This window comes from Bombus vosnesenskii, unplaced genomic scaffold (assembly GCF_011952255.1).
Source record: "Bombus vosnesenskii isolate JDL3184/JDL3185 unplaced genomic scaffold, Bvos_JDL3184-5_v1.1 scf7180000013436, whole genome shotgun sequence".
Classification (NCBI taxonomy): domain Eukaryota; kingdom Metazoa; phylum Arthropoda; class Insecta; order Hymenoptera; family Apidae; genus Bombus; species Bombus vosnesenskii.
The window spans coordinates 112,315-140,175 of record NW_022883050.1 but is presented as its reverse complement, the minus strand read 5'-3'; the positions used below and the strand labels follow the sequence as shown (position 1 = coordinate 140,175).

The 27,861-nt window shown below is 44.2% G+C and overlaps 1 protein-coding gene and 1 pseudogene across 1 annotated transcript in view; one reads left to right on the top strand and one right to left on the bottom strand.

Annotated features, from left to right (window-relative positions):
* LOC117238140 (kinetochore protein NDC80 homolog) overlaps window positions 1-27,861 on the top strand; it is a 152,475-nt gene that overhangs the window by 29,019 nt on the left and 95,595 nt on the right. The window lies entirely within an intron of this gene.
* Window positions 980-9,460, bottom strand: LOC117238141 (annotated as a pseudogene).

Genomic DNA, 27,861 nt, shown 5'->3' with positions numbered 1-27,861 from the left:
CAGCCGTAACGCGAGTCATCGTCGTTAAAGCAACTTCCTGTTTCCGATTTCCAACCGATTCCAGGAAATCCAACGAGTCACTACCGCGCTGCCTCTCCTAAGACCCCTAACCGAGCGATCGCTCTGGCAAACGACACGTTTGACAAGTCTCGTTGCCGCTCGTTACTCCTCGTCGACTATGTCATTTGTCTCCGGAGAATAATCGACCAATCTCTCCGAGCTTCACGCGCGAAACAGAAAGAGGAAACACGGAAGAACACGAAAGAAGAAGGAGGAAGAAGGACAGAGAGAGAAGAGAGTAATGGTGCTGCTGGTGCGCGGAGTCAACGAGAGGGCCGCAATTATGTAATCGCTGTGTCATTGCGTTTGAGTAATTCCATTAGCTAGCGTACGAGAGAGCAAGTGAGGAAAAACGCACGTCGCGAGCTGTCGACCCCGAGCATCGTGCGCTGGGGTCACGTTCTCACCTCCGGTAACTGCAAGGACCGCCATTTTTGTTCGCTCGCGCTCTTTCTCGGTCCTGTAGCGGTCGAGTCGATCGTTCAGGCGATTTTAACGCCTTGTCTGTCGAGTCACGGTGTGCACTGGATTCGAGTCATCGGGAGATCTCGACCTACGATGGTAAACCGAGCGATCGGTGCTCTGTCGAGTCGAAAAAGTTTGGATCGGTTAGGATTTTTAAGATTTGGTTAATTTCAAATGGCGACGGATATCGGGATTTCGATTAATAGAAAATGTTAATCGTCTAAATACAGTTATTTATGAAGTCGGATAATCTGCTGATGATCAAACATCAGCGTTACGATATAAATTATCTTCTATTCTCTCATGATCGTATCAGCTGAAAGTGAACTGTCTAAGAGTCGCAGACGTATAAACCGAAGCTAGAAAGGAAAGAAAGAGTCGTGTGGAAATCGGCGACTCGAATTCCACGGCGTGCACGATACAGACCCGCAACTACACGGTGTCCGCGATTAAATCAGTCGGCCGCGATGTCACCTCCGGCGCATGGTATGCGACGAAGGAATCCTTGACAGGAGGTCGCCGGATCCTCGTGCCCCCCCGTGGCGCATGAATCACCGCGACTCGCCTCGCCGTGTCTTGTCGCCCCTCGGCCAAGGTGACAGCTGTCAAGCGGCTGCTATACGGCACGGTGTACGCCGCGCCGTGTAGGAGGTGTACGCGTCCCCGCGTGAAATCCTCTCCTCTCCGTGAACATTCTGACCGACCACGGGCAAACCATCCACTGGCGTAGACATCCGGAACACATTTTCCTGTCGTTTTACCAAATGTTATTTCTTCGGATTTAACCTCTCGACGATACCATGGTATCGTGTCTCGTATGTATTGTCCATCTATACAAGGTGTTCTACTCGTGACGAATATTCTAAGCATTTCTGTCGGCATGTATCGAAAACAAGTGAGAAAGATTTTAAGGAATTCGTATAATTGTGGAACATGAAGTCGCTGGTGGTATAAAAAATCTTGGCAAGATCGTCTACAGCAAGAACAACTTTGCAGAAACCAGTATAGCTTAGAGAAAATATAGCGGAACGGGATCGATAAATAGCATTGAACCGCGATATGCATACAATACGCACTACACGACATTCTTGTTCCAGCATTCGCGTTGCGAATACATTCGACGTAAAACCACGTTTCACTATTTAGCAATCGTACACATAACGTTTCAATAATACTCTTAAGGCACCTGCTGATCTCATACAAAACTTTGTGATTTCTTAATAACTATTCGAGTTTACCTCATTCTTCTATAAGTATCCTGATACTTACGAACAGAACGCATTACTTGCAACTTAGGCTAAATCTCCAATCGAAATCCAACAAAAACGTTCGAGTTTCAACTCGCGCTATTTCTCTTCCAGCATTCTTCAATTCTTTTTCCTAGCTTTTCCGCGCCAAACTTGATCATAAGACACTGTCACCGCAACGCGCTTAATCCGATGCAACTTCGCATCGACTCGCTTCTCCCGCATTCCTATCGCAGGTTCAGCGAGTATAGCACCGGTTCCCATGTCCGTATCTCGATCAGAAAACGACTACGCTCCGTATCTATAGATCGATTTGCGTAGCGCGCGATTACAAAAGTAAAGCAAAAGGATTACACCGATGAAACTAGTTCTTACACGAGGAACAAGTGGAAGAAGAAGAAGAGGAAGAAAAGGAGAGGAAGATGGTGGGGAAAGGTGAAAAATTTCCCAGGGCTCGTTAACATCCACCTGTGTTCTCGCGCCATTGCGTGTGCACGCGCGTGCACGCGGTTCGCCTTGACCCGCGCGAGCTACCTCCGAGGGATGCTCGTCGATCGTCTCAGACACAGTTGGGAATTAAGGTACTGGGTAAGTGACCATGCAGTTGATTACTTTCCTTTGTGTTCCCCTGTGACATTTTTATTTTCCAACGACACACGAAGGAGAAAGGCCATATCGACTGATACCTCTTAGCGATGAGATCAAGTACGTAAAAGTCGATTTAATTTTGTTCCTTTCGATGTTGTTCCCTGATATCTTTAAGGCTCTTTAAGGCTCTTAAGATTCTTTAAGGTCCTTTCACGGTAAAGGATACGATTTGCCCGGAGTTTATTTATTAATACATTGTGTATATCCTAATGATATTGCTACTCCGAGGCAAAACGACAACATGATTTGAATCGTCCTCTAGCCCATGTGCCGCTACAAATAATGCGACTGTACTGAGATACTGTACAAAACTCTAAAGCGGTAGAGGCTGAAATGTTTTCTCGAATCTGCTTAGACACGCGTATTAGAAACCTGAATTTCGCTCGATAGAGCTATTCCACGACAACTTGGTGTTTAAGTACCAGATCTAACGCGGCGAAATGTCAAAGCTTCCCGTTATCGCGATCCTGGTTCCCCGTGAACAATGTACCATAAAGGCGTTTTGCGGCAGAAGGCTAGTAGGACAGGTCAGGGTACAGAAACGATCGGACACGTCCATGGTGCTCGTAGGACAATCCGTTAGCCGCGTTGCCCCCATCGAATCGTCCGTGATCCGAAACGTCCCTCGAATGTACCTCGCTCGACCGACGTACGAGTCTCTCTTTTCCCTCCCGACAATGGTCGTTTTTACACGTGGCGTTGGCATCGTGACTGGCGTTAGGTGTTGCCGCGTCTATCACGCTCGCGTACACGCTGCCAGCCGGTAATTTAGCGGTGAGTCTACGTCGATTTCTCCGACCGATAAAGCCACGCGAGAGAAAGAGGCGACAAGGGAGGATCGTCCTGGCGAATAATTCAGGGTCGACTCTATTTTCCAATTGACGGAGAGAAAGAGAGAGAGGGAAAATGAGAGACTTGTATCTGGACGTTTGAATCGACCGCGCGACGGATGAGTCTTCAGCGCCATCGTTTCCATGCGATTCGCGGTAATGACAGAATCGAAACCGAAGCGTTCTCGAGTTTCGTCGCTGTTTGCGCGGCTCTTGTTCTTCGTGGTTCGTGGTTTTGATATTTGTGGGCCGAGAAAGGATACCGTTTCTGTTATTCCTCTTTGTTCCCGACGATGGTTTCAGAGGGTTTCAGGGGATTCACAGATCTTTTTGATTTCTGATATGACGCGTGAGAAAGACTTCGTAGATGTTGCTGAATTCTAGCATCAGCTTTTGAAAAGTATCAGATAGATCGATCGGTTGGCAGCTTTTGTGTCTCTCCTGCGGAACGAAACGATGAAATCGTGCAGCGATTGTTCACAATTGGCAACTGCCGTGTCTCTGCACCGAGAGATGACCCTGCCATTCTGTAGAAAGCAAGTATGTCATTTCATCACGAAACCCTCTACTCCTGCACCGATTGTTTTCCGTGTCACTGTCGTTCGGTCACTTCCTTTTACGTGACTTCGTGACACTCGCTTCGGGACCTGTTCTCCCCGTGTCCCAGTCGCTTGACCAAGTGCGACGATCTCGTGACATTTCGTCCACATAAATTACTTTTGGACGAACGAGGACTGTTAGACCCGTACAATTTCGCGAAGGAATTCGAAATACAATTCGCTACGAGGCTGAAAAACTCGTGTATAAAGATAATGTGACTTGCATTAATCTGTGCGCTGCGTTAAAGAATACAAGCAAGTTCCAATTGAATCGTTAACACACCGCGAACAACCGATTGCCAGAAGAAAGCACTAAACCGGCCAATTACGTTCACACCGTATTCGCTAGAAAGCAACAGTATCGTATAATACCCTTCAAACGTGTCAGAACGTTCCTCTCCATTAACACACCGTCCTCGAAACACGTCAGGATACCCAGGAACAGAAAGCAGCAAGCTCAGACAAAGGAAAGCTCTACGACCGTTGGTCACGCCAATTTTACGCACGATCGCGACCAGTACCGCCATTACGTGCGCTTTGACAGCCATTATCCGATCGACATTCTTGCGATCGTCGCACCATTTCGTCTCGTTATTGTCAGTTTGCCGATAGTCGGCGATGATTAACACGTTCAGGTATTCGAACGTACGTAAACGCTTTGACAGGCAATTAAATTTCTCACAGATGCATAAAAATCCTACTTACGAGTAAAGTTACCTCGCTATTAGACTCGCTCTTTTAAAACGATGTTTTATGCAGCAGAATTGAAATACACATGTAGATACGAAGTTAATGATACGCTGTATATTCTGTGGTTAAAAGATGGCGTAATTTATAAAACGCATGGTTTCAATACGCTATCAAAAGTAGCATTTTTATTATTTCTCGTATTGTCTATCGCAGGCTTGAAACAATGGCGACGTCAAAATCGCTCGAGCGAATCGTCCTGTCTCGTGACTAGCGCTCGTCGTCGATCGCGCCGCTTCGTGACCTCTTCGATTCAACCGCGCGAATACAATTTAATAATTCCCACTAGCTGTACCTGGTCAGCTGCTTTTTTCCTCGGTCGTAACGTCTTCGAAGATACCCTTTAGCCTCGATCTTCTCGGCCGTATTTCGATCGAGTCGATCATTCGGTTCGCGCCGCTTGCGTCACATGGAGAAACCGCGATTACTGGAATAATCGATTAAGCACCTATCGAAGAAATTTATTGGATGATCGATCGACGTTGTCGAAATGCGATCGAGAAAGAAAACGATCTTTTAAATATTTCGAACTCAGCATTTGGCAACAAATATTTCGTTGCAAATAACGAGCTGTAAAGAATGATCGGATGCAATGTTCGAAGTAACGATTTCTATTCTTCCAAAAGGAATCTCATTGTTTCGAAAGACATGTTCAAAAACCGACGACACTCCCGGAGCAAACGTTCGAACACTGTGGCGAAGAAAATCTCCGAAAAAAATGAAAACTTGAAATGAAAAGGAGGTTTATCGAAACCGTCGCTTTTTTAAGAGTTTCAACACAGTCTCGTGTTAACGATCTATCGCGCGAGCGTCGTTCGACGAAACGTCGACGAGCAACGGAGAAAGTATCCTTTCAGGCGGCCGTGTGACTCCCTTTCTTTCGCTGTCCGGACCTCAATGGCCCGGAACGTGAGAGAGCAACCAGTCGACAATGTTTACGGCAGTCGCGTTTACGGCCGATTTTCCAGCGACGTCGTAAACGTATAACCTGCTGCTCGCTCCTGTACAGGGTCCATAAAACCGGCGACACGATCGATGTTCGTGAATTTCGCGATGCTGCTCGTGGGAACCTGACACTTCGATGTTCTAAAGTGGATCCGCGAACAGATGCTAGTTGAGACCCGTTCGATTTCGAACGAATTGATGACAGAATTTAGAAAGTTGTTGGGTGTCATCGATGAAAGATCGATAGTTCAATTGGTAGAATGAGATTTTGCAAAGGGTCGTGATCAAAGTGGAAGAAGAGAGCACGTGTCGATGTTTGTATAGCGAAAGAAAAATAAGAATAGATTTTTGACGTGGAGCGACGAGAGTACAGATACTTTGTAGCTGCGTGTAAGAGTGAGATGTTTATATTTGTCAGTATCTTCTCAGTTGATTAGTTAACTAAGAAAGTTACGCTTTCCAACGCTCTTCAATATACGCGAAAACCTTGCACAAATGGAATAATTCAATCGCACGGTTGTAACGACTTCTGAATTCCTCTTCTTAACTCATTGATCTCGTTTAACCTTCATCAAATTACTGCTGTAATCTCGCATATCATTGAATGCACGTTGATTGTCTCGAAGGTCCAATAAAATTGTAATTTTCGCGTTTTATCTTCTACATCTTCGTCGACGGAAACGGAGGTTTCATCGTCACGTATAGTTCCCTGTTCATCGTGAATATCCATGATCGTTACATTATCGAAATTAAAATTTCAAAGGAAAGAAGAAGGAAACGAAACATCTTTTATCTGGGACAAAAATTTCATCGATGTGAAATAATCGTGGTTGAACGAACGAATCATCGATGCAACGATAGCAAGAAGAATATCACGCGTCATCGTGGAGATACGGTACGACTATAACGATCTCGATTATAACGCCGAGCTACCAAAAAGCATTTGCGTGCAGAAAACGATCGATTTCAACGACGACGCCACTCGGCTGTATGTCACCAAAGTCGGTCGATACGCGAACGTCGATAGTCACTTAGCGGTTCATCAGAAGCCGCTAATCTTAATTCGCTTATCGGATTATTCGTGGGTCCTGCCAATGGAGATGTCTGGCGCTCGAGAGATAATCCGGTCGGTATGGTAATTCGATGGAAGACACGTCGCGCCGAAACCCTCTTGTTTCTTTGCTGCCGCTGCATCGCACTATCCATCGACGTTGCTTTCCGTAGAACTTTGTTTCACGTTCCTTGGGACAACAAGAAGCTTCTGTAAAGCGACGATAAAATATTTCAATCTATATTGTTACAGATGGTTTCAAACGATATGATACGATACGATGGTTTCGCATAATCTTATAAAAATAACATAATAAATTGTAGTAGTTAATCTCTTGAACACCGAATGTTTCTTGTGCTACATGTGAATGTTTCTTTCTATCGATTATCTCTTCTGATCTTGTAAAAATATATATATATAATACGTTAAAAATAGGACGAGTTTTATCAAAAAGATCCGTCGTTTAATTAGTTAATTCAACGCGACATCCAGTGCCACTTGGGAATCCACGAATTGACGAAGATTTACAAGCGGCGAACATTTGTCCACGACGAAGCGAGATAAGAGGTCGTCGACCATAGTACAGTGGAAGATTCGCGTTCGATAGCGGTCCAGGGAGCGGTCTCTCCTCGTCTCCGCGGGTCGCGGATATATTCCTCCGCCGCATCTACTTTGCACTGTCTCCGCGTAATCTCCATCAAGCCATAAGTCTCTGCCTCGGTCCCGTCTCGCGAAATGACCGGTATTTATCTCGGCGTAAACGCGATCGCCGCGTTTAATTGCCGGATTTGATGCAGATGCGGTCGTATAACGAGCCGCCAGCCTCTCTAACGAGCGCGTTCTCGATCGCGATCGCGATCCGCTCGCTTTCCACCGCGCCGCTCGCTTTTCTTCCCCCTCTTTGCCTCTATTCCCGTAGCCCGCGTACGCTTTCTACATAGTTGGCCATACGATTTCGAATGTCACGCGATACAGCTCCCCCTCCGATGCGAGCTCTCTTCTGGTTAATTCACCGTTCGTCGATCGCCGCGTGTCGATACGTCCCCGTTAATTGAGATCGATGCGAGATGGATTCGTCATGATAAATAGCATTCGCGGTACTGATAGCCTTTTTTCTAACTTTTGTTTTCTCAGTGGCGTGGTTCTCAGAGATCGATGCGTGTTGCTCTAGTTTCGAGCAGATTTACTTAGCGATACTGATTAAACATCTATTGGGAACTGTATTTTTTTTTTTTGGATGGTTGCGTAGGTCAGACGGTTGCTTTGGCATTAACATCTTACGCGGGTTTGATAGACGCTTCGGGGAGTTTGTGTATTTTTTGTCGCTCGTGCTCGTGATTAACACTTTGACGGTAGGAAACGCAAGAAATTACGAAAATGATAGATCACCGGTGATCTCGTCGCGTCGCAATTCGAATGTTTCACAAATAAGGTGAAGAAATTGAACTTTGTATATAGTAATAGAATTTACTATACAAATCCAACAGAGTGACGGTTCAAAGTGTTACAACAGACTGATTCAAAATGTTACAAGACTGATCTCGAGCGCTAATTTTGGAGGATTTTTATACTGAGGTTTTAGTCCCTCTGAAGGGGTTGTTGTCTGGTGTATGTCAGAAGCTGCTATTCCGTTACTATTTGGTTATTGTTTCGATGACTGTGGCATGCATGATGTTTAGCCTATCCTATTACTGTCTCTGAGCCGAAATCACATGTTTCGTTCAGGGACCCCACAGTGTTTTAACACAGTGCACCGTTCGATGCAGCAATGACCAGCGTAGCGTCACAGGAGAAGCCTGATATGACGTGGCCGATCATATATGACCAACGTGGCCGTCAAATTGTTAAACATCCCAAATTGGAGATTGTGAATTGGCGGTATTAGGAGATCGTACTATTACAAGTGTTTAAACGTTTCGTTTTAATTTTACGTTAGCTGGAAATCTACCTGAAGTTCCTCTAGAAGGCCATAGCATTTAGTCTTATCCAGACTTGTAAGTTTAGAAAATCTGACGAGTCTAATCTCCAAGCCCTGAACGCATGTGACGGGTGAACGCCCTCGGTCGCGCATAGTACCATATCCAGTGAACCAGAAGAACTCGAAGATTCAACGGAAGATCGTGTGAAAATCGACGTTCGTGGGAAAGGAAATACCGATTCTCCATTTTACCAATGTCCTAACGTTATCCACCGATACTCGAGTAGATGCCACGGGAGGCTAGTGATCACGCTGGACTGATCGAACGACCACGATTCGATTCTCTATGCTGAGTCAACGTTGTAAATCCCACCATGGGGGGCTAACAACCACGAAATTCCGCACTTCCCAGTTAATTCGCCACGGCCACGTTTAATTGTCCGGATATAATTGAACCGGTAGCGTCTAAGCACGATCGTCCGATGTCGCTTGATCGCTGACATGATTTACCGTGCACGTGCGATTCGTGCAATTCCGAAGAAATTCGAGAATGGAACAGCGATATTCAAACGAGAGGTCGATGTCCCGTGAGATTTTATCGATTCCGTCGATACTGATACATAATTAAACGACCCGTTAGACGAGTCGGTTGGACTATCGGTCGGTACGTGTTTCCTATCTGGAGTTTCTAACTCTTTCAGCATTTCTTTTAACCCTGATATTTTCTACAAATAATGTACTTCAGAAGATATGACGGATATTATTTGACGGTTGACATTTACAGCCTAAAAATGCCCAAGCAACGAAACTTCGCGTAGCAAGGAAAGCTTTCCTCTGGCCGCTCCTAACTCGGCATAACATAATCATAGTCAATTACAGCCTTTCTCCCGACACTCCCATAATCCGCAACCAGAACCCAGATAACCGGAAAACCTAGCTACCGGTATGAGTCACTGCTGCGATTCTCCAAGATCAGCGCGAGACCTCGATTCTCCATCATTGGCCGACGATGACACAGCTGGCCGGCATAACCGTATTTTGCCCTCGGACTTACGCATGCTTGAGCACGCAAAATGCGGCCCGATGATCCTCCTCTTAATCATGGAATCGTCTCACCGATCAACCTCTCTCCCATCTTCTACGTATTTCTTCTTCTTGTTCCATTTTTTCTCGCTGCGAGCAGGTTGTATCGATAAACGAATTGTGCATAGTCGGGCCACTGTCTTATCTGGTCTCGTTGAATCACTCGATGCAGGGTAGTTGCACTTCGCATAAATTCTAAATCATTTTTATTTTTTTCTTTTTTTTTTTTTTTGGTTGTACGAAGAATGCAAAGGTTTGCATAGCGTGTTGACAAAATGATAAAATATTCATAAATAGTAGCGGGTATATGAATGACGAAAAACTTTGCGAGAAAAAGTTGGCGAAACTATAGATTGTAATAGACGGTTATAGAAGGAAAAATGTACGTGTCGTTCGATAAAATGTTAATTCGAAAGCGGGAGGTTGATGGAAAGGCTAACAGGGAACGCGATATCCGTCCGCGTTTTACGTAACAGCCGCGGTGCGCGAGGAAAATTATCTTCGACGTTAATCCTCGTTGCAGCGCACCCACGTCTCCCAGGACATTTCCATATTCTATCGCGATAAGCCGCGGCCAAGGAAAAACGAGACGCGGGAGGAGCCGCGCCGCCGTTCGCCGTTTTATGTCGCCGTCGTATCACGTTCGAGTAGAAATTTTTTATTCTCTCCTGCGACACGGTGTCGTGTCCTTTGCTGTTACTTGTAGCGTGATTTTACAGGCGAAAGGATTGTCGTGAGGCTCTTGCAAACATTTTTTAAATTGCTTCGCCTTAGTCGTACTGTTCCACTGATCTATCGATAACGCAACGTTGTACGAGTATTAAGATGCTTGCAGGAAATTAAGACAAACGTAAAAAGTCGCTAAAACATTGTTCTTTGTTAGACGAGCGAACTTTCCTAACCCGTAGAATAATAATCATCGACTCTATCATTCGACAAAAAAAAGCTCCATTTTTCCAGCGATTTCCTACGCGAATCCTAAAACGCCAGTCACTCCTCTATCTTCCCATCTACCACTTATGGAATTCATAATGGTTTCGCGCTTGTCGAAGCAAACGATATCCTCGGAAAGGAAGACGGAGTAAAAAGTGTAAGAAGAAAGCAAGGGGAAAAGGCAAAAATCAACTAGACGCAGAAACTTTCTTTCGGGGTAGTATTTACGTCTAACGAAAGTGGCAGGTGTCTACCGGGTAAAAGGGGGTCCCGTTATAATAGAACAAAGTCGAAGCTTATTACGGGCACGCATGTCGTGTAGAAAATTAAACTGGCAGTTCTCACTGATTAACACTTGGGCGCGCACTGTGGTACTTAATAAACGCTACGTGTCGACGTGGAACGGTGATTAATGAGTACCCGCGATCGGTCGAAAGTTACGTGCCAAAGTGTGTCTGGCGGTGCGCACTGGCTTGTATCGGCTGAGAAAAAATTTTGCTGGATCCCCGCGAGGGATTGGAATCATCGGTGCCACGATTTTCGGTGAGAGCGTGCGCGTAATTCGTTCGAGTTATTAATCGCTTCGCCCTTTCCGCGAACCGTGCTCCATGTAATCCCTACCATTCAGGCGAACAAAAGTCAGCCTGCTTGTTATGTACCGCGAGTATTCATAAACCGCGAAGCGTGAAAATCTTTAACTCGCCGAAAGTGGAATTACACTCGCTCGTGTGAAAGAGAATTGTACAATAATTGATTTTACGGTATTGTGGTGTTGATCTGAGAATTTTGTAGCAACGTCGGCATTTTTCCGAGTGTTGGAAGTTATCGGGAAGCGAGAATTGATATGTAAAATCGGAGGAATAATTCTATAGCGAAGAATTAACTTAGAAGCAGGCAAAGGGGAAATAATAAAAAATGTCAATTGCAAACAAAACTCATAATTGATCGATGTACGTTTATATTAGATTGTCCGAAAAGTCTTCTTCGTTTTATAAGGAAATAATAGACGCACAATGTTTTTTGTTTTAATAATATAACGAAATATAACGAAATGGATCATACCTAATTCAATAAAATAATATAAAACAGAAACTGTTGTTCATCTATTATCACCTTATGAAACGAAAGATACTTTTCGGACAATCTAACATTATATTACGAAGATTTGAAGCTTCTGAACTGCCACGCGATTCACCATTGCATATCATTCAACTTTCTCTTGCAAAACGTTTCGCTATCTTCAGTCGTTTTAAACCTAACCCAAACATGAAATACCCTATACTATTCTTGGTGTTACATTGTTGGATATCTGTGCGGTAATCTCGACTGGTTAGAAGTGGTATATATGTACGTTGATCTATGACATGTAACAGTAAGTAACTAGATAGTAAACTGTTTGGCGTGTTAAAAGGACGCAGGTGTAAAGACTTGGGTTTCCTAATGGTACGTGGTGCGATCGTTTCTTCGAGTTTCTCAGAGAGAAAGAAAGAGAGAGCTCCACTGTATTATTGATAGGTTTACTAATAGGTGTGAGAAAAGTGTTGACGGTCGATAAATCTAGTTGCAGAAGTAACTGATTGTTTGATAAGACAACAAGGTTCTTACTATTAGTCGAATAAAGGAATTTGTTAACGAAGCCAAATTATTTGACGATATAGTCGCTGCGATTGCACCACCGTTGAATGAAGTGTACTGTCTTTGTTGAAGACAAAATGCTGTACTTTATTTGTCGACAGTACAATCCACTGTCCACTGTACACGATCCATGTTGATGAAACGACGATGTTTGGCTCTCAGAAACGTTATAACCAAATACGTAATTTAGTTCGCGAACTCAGGGGAAATTAAGTTCAAAAAATGGGGTTCACCATGGTGAACTCGTTAAAACCGAGCAAAAAATGCCTGTTTGCGTGGCAATTATCAGGTTTATCGGTAGTAACGGTAGGATTACGTAAGAATCCGGACGCGCGGATAATCTGCGATAATGGCACCGATGGTAATTACCGTAGGATGGCAATCTCTGTCTCTCTCTTAGTCGTGAGTTAATTATGCGCGTGCAAGGGTACGCGTAATGGGAGGCCTGTTCTTTCCCCTCCAGCTGATAAACTCTCATTGCCCGACATATTTTTCTTTCTTTGTATACCACCGTCTTAATTTACTGGCGTATAATGAACGTATCGAGCATTGGTGTTGCAAGACTCCCAGGAAGCGAAGAGGATCGATGGAAGACCATCGATAAAATTTCCACTCGATGAGAATAACGTGTTCTAGAGGCGGTGATACTTATGGTTTTATTCTCGCTGTTTATAGATCTCTGTTGGGCGATAAAAGAAAATTCTTAGCAACGTTCGGAGATTAGATGCGAGTGTGACAGCCTGCCGTATGACAATGTTTGGTCGTGTTCCTTTGCTCGTTACGACCCGCACGATGCTACGTTACACGTTAAACCATCGTTGTCGTCGTATTTCGGTATGTTCTGAGAGCTTCCAAGTAGTTAGAAGGTAGAAAGGTGAGCACCATATGCGGAATGATAACAACCGGTTGCGTTTATTTGAATTTTCTGTGCTACTATGTTGGGTAAGTTAATTAATTTTGCATTATTCTAGCGAGAGAAAGATAAAATCAATAGAACTACATGAAACTTTTCAAGGCTACGGTTGTTTCTCTTCGTCCAGTAGACACGTACGTGAACACTTTTTCTTTCGTTATGTTGTATTATAAATTATCACTCTTAATTACCCTTAATCTTTTTTCCTTCGACTCTCGCGGATGCAAATTGAATGGAATATACTTAAACTAGAAGAATAGGTGGTTGGATAAAAAATTGAAACATTCATCCTTGAAGAACGGACGACGTGGGTAAAAAAACGTGTCTATAATTCGAAAACAAGGTCAAGTCGTGAATAAACTTGTTTCATCCATCGAGTCCAATCGTAAGCTGTTTCCCGCGAATTAACTTGCACGTGGTGCGCAAAAACCAGCCATCAATCATACCCGAACGCAAACCGAAAATTTGGTGCGTTCATTCGTGGCAACGCGAGTACTCTAAATCAGCACGGCAACAACGTGGCTGGACTCACGGTAAATCGTGGACGGGAGGACAAATGGAATTGCGAGCGAGCCCATCGATCAAATCGAAAAGAGCCACGAGGGACAAATGTCCCCGAACGGCCGCGAGAAAGGTTAAGGTCGTCTCCGTGTTTGTCGTGGTGTTGCTCGTCGTCGTCCGGCATCAGAATTCCGTGGAACGTTATGCAACCGAGCGAGGTGAACCCGCCCGGTGCCCCTCGAGCGAGTCACGATAAATTTCCATTCCGTTCACCACTCCCTCCTGAACCAAGGAAACCTGACCGGGTATTCATTTTCTGACGCGATTCTGCGTTTCAGCTTGAGACCTGGCTTATGGCGCAAATTACAGGAGAGCCGCGTTAATTGAATGTTGTTGCGGACGAGAAATGTTGAATTAACGAGCCACTGCCGAGTTTTTATTGTGGAAAATGTTGGAGATTGTACGGGGTTACTTTTGGAATACGAGCTGATTTACGATTTCCAATTAAATCATAGACGTAGTTTTCGTTAAAGGATGTGTTTAGCGTATGTTTAATGCGATTTAATCGTCGCGTTTGATGCTCGTTTGATGGCTGATTTTGAATGTTGCTTGAGACCGGAGATGTGGAATTAACAAGGTACTGGCAAACTTCTATTGTGGGAGAAGTGGCAGAGATTGTGTCCGATTAGTTTTAAAACGAGCTGATTTGCAATTTCGAATTGATTCACGAGGATAATTTTCATTAACGCGCGAATTTAATACCAGTTGCGATTTAATCGTCGTCGTTTAGAATATTGTTTGGTGTTCATTTGATGGAACGTAGGCAGTCGAGGTGCTATTGTAAATCAAGAGAACTATACTTTATGCAGCGCTACGGAAATCCTGATCTATGACATGTGAAGTGCATGTAACGCCTCGATAATATCATTCTGTCTCCAATTATCTCTTTGAAAACCGCTCTCACGTTCTAGGCAGACGTCAACTTGCTAATTGCGCAGTGACGAGACACAGTTTGAAGGTTGGACGTTTCAGCTAAGCCGTCATGACGACCGCGTCCTGACCGTTGTCGAGTTAATTGAAATTAAACGACAAGAAGCAGCGGACACGTTGCACCTGTACGTTATTTCGAGTTTCTCGAGTTTCCTGATCAGCCGCGATCTTCGCAGGTGTCATTTCTGCGCTGCTGAGATCATTAAGTACCTACTCAGAGTAGATGACTGAAAGATTGATTTTCGAATGTGACGAAGAAACGTCGATACCGATCTCTTGATGTTCCAGGAACCGAAATCTTAAAACTTGCGTTTGGCTCTTCTTTTTCATTCTGCTGCACCTGTCTTCTTCGTTGGCAAACTTCTTACTTCTTCCAACCACTCTTAGTTACTTAGTTTTATTTCAATTGTGCTGTATCTATGTCGAATCTTGACGCGAAGGCAGCCATTAGTTTTCTACGAGCTTAGTGAACAGTCAATTAATAAAATCACGTAAAACAAAGCTATCCCGTGACCAAAATGTCCTCGCTAGTAGCCGTCGTTGTAGGAATTACAGAAGAGCGAAGGAACAGCCGCGTTAAACGCATCGAACGACGGTCCCCATGGTCGCCGGAACGAGACGCAGTTACCGGGCGTATTAGCAAGGTCCGATAAGAAGCGAGTCGAATCGATTCTCGCGGCGACTCGCCTCCCAAGAAGCTAGCGGTCGCGCACGGCCCGGTGACATTGTGGCGCGTCGCTTCTGCGCCTAATTCACCGCGACCAATGCGTAATACGCGGTTGAAAGCGGCCTCATTTGTTACGTGGCACTGGGGACACAAACGTGGCTGAAAAAGGGACGCTGGCTCGCCCACGGTACCATCATGATCTCCGGTTGTTGCTGGTTCGAGTAATTTGGCGTACTTGAGATTTCCTTTTGAAGCATCGCGAGATTATGGGATCACAGTTATATTGGTAGTAATATTACACTGTATGCTGAACGAATTAAGAAAGCGATAGAGAGAAGGAAATTGACGCTGGACGTTCTCGTCGATGAAATGGAAGCTCTCGAAGGTGTTTGGCAGTGGTTGAAGACGAATCAGTCAACATTTTATGGATTAAAATAAAATCGAAAAACTGTTCAACGTGAGTCTGTACTCTGCAACTTATCACCTTTCAATTCGCTAATATAATTACTTAGTAATTTATTACGCAAAAAGCCCGAGATATTATCTTATCAAGGTCAAACTTCTGACTAGCTCTTCGTATTAATCGATATCCGCCTATCTAATACGTATGGAGCAAAAATCTCATCGGAGGTCGAAAAAGTCGACGCGATTTCCAATGTTGTGCAGATCGCTGCGCCCAGTTCTCAGCATCGGAGCTACGATTTTTGTCGAATGAGCGAATAATGATTTACTATGGAATCGCGACAAAAATTGGCGCATTCTCACGCAGCACGCGCTCGCTCGCTCTCTCGGGAATTGACTTTTCGAGAGGAATGCGGCGCAACAACGGGATCGGGAAAGGAACGATCGGGACAAACGTAAACGCTTGAATTCCTCTCGTTTATTACGAGACAATGCGCGCGAGCGCGGAACTATCCTACCCTTTTACCACCTTTTCTTATTAGCCGGCGGCTGCCGCGCAAATGGCAAGCGTTACGCGCAGGAAACTCGAGATAAGGCCACGATACAACCGGATTCCCGGATAACCGTCGCGATTAATCATCTCGCCGCGACTTTTCAACGATTCGACCGGTCGAATCGACGCGAGCTCGTCGAGAACGATCTTTCTTTCTCGACGACGTGGATTGCTCGAGGTTTTCGAATATTTCGCTGGGTTACAAGCTGTAGAAAAGTTAGCAGATTTCCTTTTTTATATTCGCTGCATTATGGGAGATGATTCCGGGATGATTTGTGAGACGAGTTTGTGGTAACCGTTTGATCGCGGATCAGCACATTCGCGTCTAATTATAGGTAGAATCGATATAGCAAGGTCGTGAAGTCACACATTAAGTAGTTACAGCGATTGATGTAGTCGTATTTATGTTTCTGCGTGTTTTACGGAAGCAGCTTGAATCCCAGATTCCAAGCCATTTTTGTTCATTGATGTACAAGGGTAGAATAAAAGGTCTTGTTGATAACGGAACGTTAAACAACTGTGTAATATATATTTTCCATGAAAATTGGGGCTGTTTGCTTTGAAATCGAATACACGACTTCCGACAAATACACGTTTTCACGTGGATAATGTTTGAATTACGAGGTCGTGTTTTTAACGTTTCGATTCCTTATTTACGCAGTTTCCGCCGTATAATAAAAATTCGTGTAACACTTTTTACTCGAAATAATCTGTCAAACAATTTCTCGCGATCTGACCTAATCTTAGCAATACATAGACCAGCAACGACAGTTATTTGCTTTTTACTTTTCCCCAGAGCAATGTGAATATTAATCACGCGTTTTCACTCTCTCGTCAGCCAATCAAATGCCACGTAGCACACAAATCAAGGCTCTTTTCATTAGCTGTTGAGCGGCGGTATATCACGCGAGCGTTTCCATGCAGAACGCGAAATTCCTGGTCCACAGAGGCAAAGGTGAGGATCGAAAGTAAGGTGACACGGATTGGCCTGACAACCAGACTGTGTACGGTCCGCTCTCTTTCCCTCACTACTTGACGCCCGCACCCCCACCCTAGTGTCGTTTGTCGTGGAGCTGTCACAGCACCCACGACGCGCTCCGAGCGTGAAAACGCCGGATTAACCTTTGTAATTGTAGAATTATGTGGCGATTAATAACTCGACAAGGCGTGCGTGGGACTGCCGTGCTTTGTGGCTGAAACCGAGCGCGGAGATAATCATCGGTCGTGGCCGGAGAGCGCAGACGATACGTGCCACGGCTAACTATCTAACTATACACCTATATACAGCCACCTACAGCGCGAGTCAAAACGATGGGACCGCGCAATCGCGTTAAATCGACGCGAGCGGCGGGAACTTTGAATGAATTTGTGTTTGGAAGAACATTTAACGGTAGATTTCGATCTGTAGGATTTCCTTCGAACGTAATTCGTGTTTGAACCTCGAATATAAAATGGTACCATCCATTTGATTAATAACTAATTAATTTTGTTCGATGATAGCCCGTTTCGGAGAGTGAAAATATCGTGGAACGATGTGATCATAAGCGGCAGCTGAGGCGAAATTGAAAAAACGAGAACGCGACTCGCTATCCATCCCATCGAAACACTCTACCCTCGGAACGATGATCGGTATCGAGTTGTTTCAGTTGTTCTAACGATAAGGGGGAATGGTGAACCGGCAATTACCTTTTGGTGCGTCCAGTCACGCCCAATCGATCTGGCCGATAATAGCAGGCATCGGTGTCTCATTAAAAGACAACGTGGTTCCCAGTGCTATTCGCAGGAAGCTGAAATTTCGGAGATTACCGACGCGGAATCAGAAAAACGATCCGTATAATCGATACCTCCGGCCAAGGGGTTGCGATCGACCCATTAAATTGGACCACCCTGTACAGGACGATCCACGAGGCAATTAAATGCACATACGTTTGCCTCAATGACGAATTAAGCGAGAAAAATTGCAAGATGGTCTTTTCGTAATTCGAAGAACTTACGTTTTTACGTCGTTCGTGAAGATTATTCAACGTAATTAGAAGGTGCACAAGCGCAACGCGATTGCGAAACCTGAAAATGTACAAGTTCGAGAGCTTAAAAATGATAAAACCTGAGAATTTTGAAGGTGAAATGTCGCGTGAACGCAATGTTGGCCCTTTGTGGCTACGTTTGAAGCATCCTATACAGAGAGGAACGTGTGCTGAGCACACAACGGGGTACAATCGCGCCGGCTAACGGTGGACACACGGAGGAGCAGGATGAATCAATGTCTCGGCGAGAGTATGGTGGCAAGCGTGTGTCCCTGCTTCGAAACAAAACCATCAGGCCGCGTAACAGGTCGCAGAAGCGAGCTGCTGCGAGCACAAGGGGGAACACCACTCTGTGCTCGAAGAGAAACTGCAAAGAACAACCGTGATTCTCGTCGCGGTGCTCGCCGCTTCCGCGTTGATATCCTCTTTGCCACAGCCGGGGACACGTGCAACGCGCATTATACCTCCAGGACAAGTTGCTCGACCAACCTTCCCGTTGCTTTTCCGTCCTACCGCGTTTTGTTCGCCTTGCACGAAGATCCACTGGCAAGTGGACGCTGTGTTTCTCCTTTGGTCTTGTATGGTGGTGTAAATTGGACCTGGGGATTCTCAAAGAACTTGGTAGTTGGACATTACAAACTAATGTGGTTTGTGCTCGGAGTAGATTGTAAGGGTTTCTTTGCCACGTTGCTGCAAGCTATTAATCCCTTGGGGATCAACGTTGCGTTAAGGCAATATTTCATTCGCAACCTTTTCCAATCAATTTACATTATCCAGTTGCGTTTTTCAACATTGCGACTATGCGAAAGACAGTTCCAAGAATTCGTTTAATATCTTTTCGTCGCTGTTTCTTCCACCCAGATCCTATCGAATGTAAAGAAATTGTAATGTTTTTCTTCAATGCGTTAGAATCTCCGTAATGTAACGCAATCTGTAATTTGTAACGAACGAAATGGCCGTAGCGGTGGCTGTTCTCGATGATCAAAGTCGACATTCAATTTAACTCGGGAGGATTGGAAAACTCAACCGTCGAACGCCGACTTGTGGTTGGTTCGGTGGTGCGACAGGCGGAGACGCGAAATCGAGTGGCCGGTAGGCGCAGGAAAGCGCAGATCGGACAGCGAAGATGTCGATAACAGGCGATCAATATCGGCGTACGGTGTTGTTTCTCTAGGGTATCGTCGCTCTGCTTCTCTATATCGTCCTCGGTCTACTATTAATCGTCGGCTCTCTTTCTCTTCGGCCTGAGACGTTCACCCACGCCAGAAGCCGGCCTCATTAAAGATAGCCGGACACGGAGAAACGCGTGGCTCGCTTCGGGCTGGTTTAATACATCGCGCGGAATTACGGCGCAGAAAAGTCTCGCGCAAAATCCAGACTCGATAGTTAAGGCGTTCCAATATTGAGTTACCGTATAGCGGCGCGTTCTCAAACGAACCAGCGAATTTACGAGTGCGGAGATCTCTGGTTGTGGCTTGCTCGCCAGCGCCCTCTATCTTGCCATCTGGACCCCTTCTTGGCGCTTGTCTCCTCCGTGTATCTTCTGTGTGGGTTGCTCGCATAATTCTTTCGGCGAAGGTTAGTTGGTAATCAGCACTCGCGATGAATTGATCGCTCAAGGTCCTTTGCTTCATCGTGGCTGGTCGTGAGCAACTTTTTTGATTTACTATGTTGCGTTGATTGCTGTTTTTTTCTTCCGTAGCTGCAATGGAAGATGTACTCGTTGTCCGGATGAAAATACTCGAAAGGAACGTGGGTTTCATCGCTTGTTTCTCATAAATTCGATGCAATTATTGTTGAAGTGGTTACCACTTCGAAGAAAACTCTACATCTGGTCTTTTTAGTTTTCTCAAGCACTGAAGCCATCGACAGCGTGTAGACAAAAGACTGCGACGAAGACAGACCATAAACAGTAGACAGGCGACGTTGGCTTCGGGGTTGTCGGTTATTGGGTAACACAGCTAGCGTGCGGATCTGGACCAGCTCAAATTGTATTCTTACTTATAATTACGCTTCTATTTAAATATATTTTCTGCCTTACAATTTATCCACGAGTTCTCTCTGTTTACACATCGAATAACCTCAACAATTACGATAGTATTAACCGAAACAGGATCATATAGCAATAACACAGGTATAAGTGTGGGGGGACGCTGTTCTTACCCCTTTGCTGTCTCAATTGTCATCTCCCGAGCGTACGCTATCATTGAAACGGCCTGTACACTTTCCTTCATTTCCCCTTCCAACGTGCTTCATCCACCTGTATTCATCTTTCTTCCCTTCTCCAGCAGCTTTCTCGTACAAACGGTCGTTCAATTTCTTCGTCGCGTACAAATAATCGCCCTTCCTTGGCTCGATCTCGATTTCTCGCGCGCACGCGCACGAGTCACGCTCTGACAGAACAGTGGCGAACGTTGCATCCAATTGCGAAGAGTCCGTGCGAGGATGGTGCCGTAAGATGTAAGAACGGAGCGTAGATCCGATCGAAGAGGCCGCAAATGGTAGCAGCGAGCCATGGCGACAAAAGGTTCCGTGGCTCGATGTGTTTTCAAGGGGGTGCGCGTTAAGGGTTAACGCCGTGATCTTCCTCGCTTTTCGATCGTTATCCCATTTAGGGGAGTCGGATGCTACGCGCAGCTGCGGCGATTTATCGCCCCACCTACCGCGTTGCGTTTATTGTTTGAAAATTCTTTAAGGAGGAAATCGAAAGATTTCTACCAAGTACACTGCGTATTTGGTCTGATGTCGAGTCAACATCGCTTCTTCCTAACAGCTATTCCGTGTCGGCGAGCTGTAGAATTTGCTTGCTTAAAAATATTTGTAAAAATGCTGTACGTATGAGACGTTCGAAAACCGCGTTGATCAACTCCATAAATTGAAACGTACACAGGAATGATCGTGTTACGGATGCTATTTTTTGAATTTACCTTGGAATTTACCGTTATTTGTCTCGTCGATGAACTTACGCAATAACCAATTATATTCCTCGTCTATACACTCTGCTGTAGCAAAACTTACACTTTCGCCCCAAATGCACGAATCACTTTCGCAACTTCTTTCTTCGATGAAACTGCACGGTGCAACATAAAGTACCGCTCCCAACTCGTGCTCACTCGCGTCATCCTTGCCTTTCGTTTCGAAACCGGCTGTCCGCAGCTGGTGCCCGCGTTTCCTAGTCGCATCATCCGCCTCATTATACCGCTGAATGGCTCGTCAGGAGAAGCAGGCGCGCGTCGGCCGGTCATTTTTCAAGATCGTGGCAAAGAACCGGTCGCATAGATCAGCGGCCATTGTCTTGCTTGGAGAGAACGTCGTCGCTTTCGATCTGTCCCGTTCTGTCGCCTTAACGGCCACCGCGTTAATATATCGGCGAGAAATTAGAACAGTTGGCAGCGCTGTTACGCTCGACGACGATCTTTCCTTCGTTCGAACGCCGGTCTATAGTCGAGCAGAGCCGAGCCAAGCTATGGCGACGGTCTTTAAGGCCGGATTACGTAACGGCGATTGCGTTCGTACGGGGGACGCTTTGTGGGTGTTATGAAATAGATATCATGTTCCACGGGCATTTGTACGCGCCAGCATGCCGAGCTGCGGCCGTTTTACCGACCATTTTATAGCCCCCTTCTAACCAGCTATTTTCTTCGCACTGTCCCAGTAATCGACACCGAGTATGTAAGTACCTACTTACTTACTTACTCGCTTTTCGTTTGAGACACGAAACGCGCTCGACGGTGTCTGGTTTTGGTATTCCAATGTACAATAACTGGAAGGTGTCTAGCTGGGCAAAATTGAAATCGATGAATTTATTATATAGGGTTTTGATATCCTGATGGGATTGGCGATGGGAACCTATTGTACATTTTTATTTCATGGAGATGAGTGTTGAACGGAACCTGTTATGGAAAATTGTCCACGCTGACCATTCTTCTTGTACTCTATCGCGCGTGTTGTATATTATCGTTGTATTCGTATGTTTCAATTGTAATGTCTTACGTTGCGGCATTTTGACGATTTTAAAGAGGATCTTTGGACTTTAAAGAGTTAAATTGGGAATAAACGAATACGAAGGTAATTGTAATAAGGCTTGTAACAATGTTGCGCAGTGGTTGAAGTTTTTACAATATTTTATTTATTACGAATTAATATCTCGTTGTTAATTAGTACGGCTAATGGGTCGGGCTATATAAAAACAACTTGATAGTGCTATAATTAAATCAATAAGGAAGATATGCAGCACGATTATTGACTAATAATATGGATTATGTATGTAGAGTAATCTCATAGCAGTCAGGAAATTAATTATGAAATTTACTCTAATAACAGTTCAAATCGTTAGCTACTTTCTTATTTGATAGCCATTTCCTGAAAACATTACTCACGACAGTGTTCCATATTCTATTGCTACATTGAAATCTATACGAGTTTCTTTATTTTTCAAAATGTTATCAATTATCTCCAATTATCTCTAAGATATCCATCTCTAGTTATCTATCTCCTTGTCTCTCGTAATCTTTATAAGTCTATCTAATTTCTGTAATTTGAGTAATTCCTTTCTTTCCCTTTGAGAGTACATACGGGATATCAATAACGCGAGTTCTGCGAACGTATAATTGATTTCGAAGTTTTTTCTGCCACCTTTTTCCTGTCTCCACACGATAAGAATCACGCAGATGACTTTTTTCTTTACGGAATGTATTTACGCGTCACGATTTGGAGGACAGAGTACGAATTAGTTCCGTATGATTAAGTACCTCAAACGAACCGCTTAAGTGGAACTTAATATCGGAAGGTTTCGTTTGCGGAAGGTTTGGTCACGGTACGATTATGATCAGACATTTAAAGATTATTCGAACAGCGATAATATCTGAGTCGAGTATGTGATTCCATATCACTATGCTCTAATTTGCTTCTAATTTTTCTCGTGCCTTTAAACGACAGTGTTTAAATGACAGTGTTTAAATGATCTCGAAGCAAAAATCCACGTTGCCCTGATAAAATTGAACGAAGCCGATAATACGATTAGTTGAGACGTTAGCAATGTGGTTAGATTTTTGCGAAAATGCTGGAATGCCAGTGGTCATTCTTGCGCACGTTTCCACGCTGCAGTGGAAATGATCGTCGGCTGAAAAGAAGTGGAGAAATAAAAGTTTTCGTGAAATTTCAATTGCTGAATAAATGATAGTAATAATCGTAAATATTTTCTTGGCTTTCTACTAAAACTAATGCAAACTGATCCGTTGAAACTAATACGCATTCATTATGCAGCATTATCGATATTAATCTTTTGTCTTTTTTCCTTTTTTTCTAAAAGTATGCAAGTTTGCATTTGTAAAAACGAGTTTCGATAGACATATATTTATACAGATATATCTATAATTGTTATACGATCGTGGTAATAGTCAAACTGGCCTAATATTTTTCTATTTCTTACGCAAAATTCTCAGACAGCGTTTCTTACTTTCAAAACAGCAAACCTGACGATTTACAAGGAAAGAACTAAGCATCGATCGTTCTTGCTTTTCGCTAATCAAATGTTAAAAGAAATTACTAATAGCGAAATACAATTTTTTCAACAACCAACCAACTGTGACAAGACAATGTTTCGCGTGTTTTCCTTTCTATAAAATCGCGACACGTTCCCCAGCGTTTTTACGACGAAGAAGCAATTTTGCATAGTATGTGCAACGCAGAAATGCACAACACACTGTAACCTATTTAACAACGTGCTCGTCAGAAAACACAGAAACTTCAATGTCTTGCGAATCGGACAAAAGAAAGACAATGGCACAGCTACGTAAAGACAAGAACACGCGTTTTCGACGATGCAATCCATTCGAAGAGTTCCATCAGGAACAAAGTATTCGTATTCAGCGAATGACTTGCAGAATCTCGATGGAGCGAGCGTTAAGAGCAGTCGATCGCGAAAAATCTTGGTTGTTAATCGTAGTGGCGAACGCGAGCGTGAGCGTGGACGGTCATCGTTACCTTTCTCACGCTCGAAGCCAGCGGACAGCAAACCGAGAAAGTGGCGGGCAGCCGTAATTTCTTATGCACGCGGCCGCCGCTTACATCCTGCGCGATATCTTCTTATTTCACCGAGCGAGCTCCGTAAAGCGTTCGCGCTGACATACCACCGCACCGGCACGGCAGATCCGCGTGGAAAATGTAGCAAAGCTGAAAGTGTCGGAAGTAACGCTATGATACGGAGATCTGGTGCAACGTCTCAATGTTCTACTTTAACGAGTGGATTTGTTTTCAGTTCGATCTGGTACAACGTCGTTTGAGAATACGCTCGTGTTATCGCGATGTGAAACTTCTTTTTCATTTATTTGCGACATTTTCATTTTTCGTTTACCGAATCGCGTTATGTCATTACGTTTGAGATTTACCGCGTATCTCGCAGCGAAAGTTTATCGCATAAATGAAAGATCGTGCAAGAAATTAACGGACAAAGAAATTTTGCCATTCGAGAATTTTAAACGTTAACTCGAGTACAGCTGAGTTTCGCCTATTACGTTCTGTATTTATTTAAATGCTGGAGCTCGGTTAAATTCCAGTTCGATATTTATCCTTAAACTTAATACCACCGACAGAGTATACAGTTCGCACTAAAAACACACAAACGATCCTAATTGCGGTATTACGAAACGGCCGGTCGCAGAATGGCGTGTGTTAATTTCCGAGTTAACCGCATGTGACAAACCTTATTTGCCACAGCGACCGTTCGCTTCGTGCAACAAAAATTCATTTTGTATCGTTGCCGCCTTCTACATTGCGGAAATCGAAACGCGTCACTTTCTAACAGAAATTTATGAAACGAGTTTATAAATGATATTAATTAAAATTGTACGTTAGGTTAGCTCTCGAAGATTTTCAATCAGCTGCGTATTTATACAGATATTGAATTTCCTGTCAGTGGTGTTGTTTTTTTTTTTTTTTTTTTTGGAAATTAATTACGGAGAAGTTAGCGGTTTAGGTGTAAGACATTCTAAAATCCAATATTTATAGGCGACACGCTATCCGTGATAATTATTCTAAATGGAGAACGTTTAGTTGAAGGATCCGTCGCCTAGTCATAAGTCAGTTCATTGAAAGTCTTCTGCAAGCGACATTTGAATTTCTAATGATAGCGCAGCTCACTCGAATTTTCACTCCAGGCTTCTAGTTAACCTTACGATCTACATGGCTCTTGCTTCAACATTCTTATGCATACAGAAATCCATAAATTCTGTCAGCCGTAGGATCATCGAAACTATGTGGAAACGTAGTCGAGATTCGAAAGTACGGTCGTTAATCTGTCGCGAATTAACATCAGTTACCAATTGCTAGCGGAATAGTTGGATCCGTGTTTAAAGAATACAACACGCGCAATTCAAACTCCTGCGAAATATCTGACGTATCTATAAAAAAATCGCGGAACACGGATAAAAGAAAAATAACAATATCGAGGAAAAATATAATACGAGCTTAGGTTACCTACCGATCCGGGGATTTGCAGTAATAAGACCGCGGCTATAGTATTCAAATTGTTATCTAATTGCGTAATTGTGCAAATTACACGAATGTAAAGCTGGCTCCTCGTAACCGCTTCGATGTTATTATTTCTAGTCGATTGTCGCAAAACCTCGACGTAGCATTTAACGTGTGCCTCCTTTGCCTTACGTAACTATATATTGTCATATATATACTGCCATTTAGTGACAAAATCCGCAATCACTTAGTTGGCAAGCCAACAAAACGCGACACCGATCAGTTCAAAAAGAAAAAAGAAGAGAAAAAAGAAAGAAAGAGCGATAGTCACATTAGGAGGACTTATCTCGAATGTGAATCAAGCGAACCAGGATCGGTGAGTCAGAGGAACGAGAACGGCAACGCGAGCAGGTTCCGCCAGCGTCCGATCCTCTGGATGCAATTAGGCGGTCGTAACATGTAACGATTTATATTAATCGAGCTAGCGTTAGTCACAGCGCGGATCGAGCGGAATTTCACGGTTCTGAGCAGCCACAGCTGTTTTCGCAAGCAACGCCGTCGATCTCGAAATACTTTCACGAATGGTCGCCATTGATAAAAGAAAGATGGATGATATTGTGATGACGAGAGCGGAGAAAAAATGCGAGAGAATTTTTCCACGGATTAATTAATTGGACGTGCTCGACTAATTCTTCGTGCAGGTTTGCGCAAGCCGAATTTTACGAGCCAGCCTTTGCTATGCGCGTTAATTAAACGGCAAATTGTCGTGGATCGAGTCGCGTCATGTCTTGCACAGCGTCGAATGCACTAACGATATATCACCGTGTAAATTAGATCGTTCGTGGACGATTTATGAATCGTAAATACTTAAATCGAACGGTTAGATCGGTTAAGTTGGCTAAGTTAGATTCGTTTCGAATGATCGTGTCTACGAGTGGATCGCTTGATCGAAAGGTATTGTGACTTCGTGAGCGATGGATATTGGGAAAATTATGCACGTTGACTAACGGCGTGCATAAACGAGCAAACGCATCGACGAGTACCAGGGATCATGTGTTCGATGTTTGACGCTTCAGACTTTTCACGGAGAAAGAGAAAGACGACGTGTTTCCTTAGTCGAAGAAAGTAAAAGTCCGTAGGGAATCCTGAAAAATTTCCGTAGAATTTTTCTACGAAGATTTCCTATGAAGAATCGTTTCCAATGATTGCGTCGAACTTTCGATAATGTTCGCGGTTATACGACCGATTAATCGCATCGTATCTTCTTAAATCGGTAAACCGCGTTAAATCAGCCTGACGAATTTCTAAGTTTCGCAATGTCGCGCTAATTCCACGAACGTGTTACTTGTCGATCGAGATCGATTTACCTTCCGATACAATAAATCGATTTCTATGGTAATTGAGAGATATGGTACACGATTTCGTTACCAAAGTTTCGCCCGATTAATTTGAAACTTTATTGTGAAAAGCGTGATAAATTCTATTATTTCAACGAGTTTGTAATTAAACGAGACTCTTCGATCACGATTAATCATTAGTATTGTACTATGTCAGCCGTGTCTCGTTACAGTGCTAATGAAATTTCAAAATGTCTCATATAACGCGTAACAGTTGTCGACCAGACAGAACAGTTGTCTGTTATTCGTAAAAACAAATACAACGATATTCTTTTGCTTGAAAAACAAGTAGAAACACTAAAATACCGTTTTTTGGTCAGTTTAGCCTAGCGGCGGGGTTAAAGCTTCCTCTTCCCACCCATACGAATACAAGCGCCTGTGGGCGTTCGCGATCACAACGCCGCATCGTTGCTCCAGTCCTCCCGGCGGAAATTAGTTTTCGCGGTCCTCTTCCACGCACATAGCTGTACACACGCATACTCAGACGTGCATAAGTAAGACAACACACACTCGGCGAGCGTAGCTTGATGTATGGGCTACATATCGGGCGAGTGCGTGACCGTGCGTGACCGTGCGTGACCGGGACTCGCGTGCACCATCTCTGGGGCCGCGCGAGTGAGTTGTTCCTCCGCCAGCGGCGGGGACGAAAAATATGTTAACAAGAACCGTGGACGGCCGCGTAGAGACTTCTAATTCCGACCTGCTGCTCCCTTCTTCCACCCTCCTACACCTCTTCACCCCTCTTTTTCCTCTCATCCTTTAATCCCTTCTCCTTTGGATGGT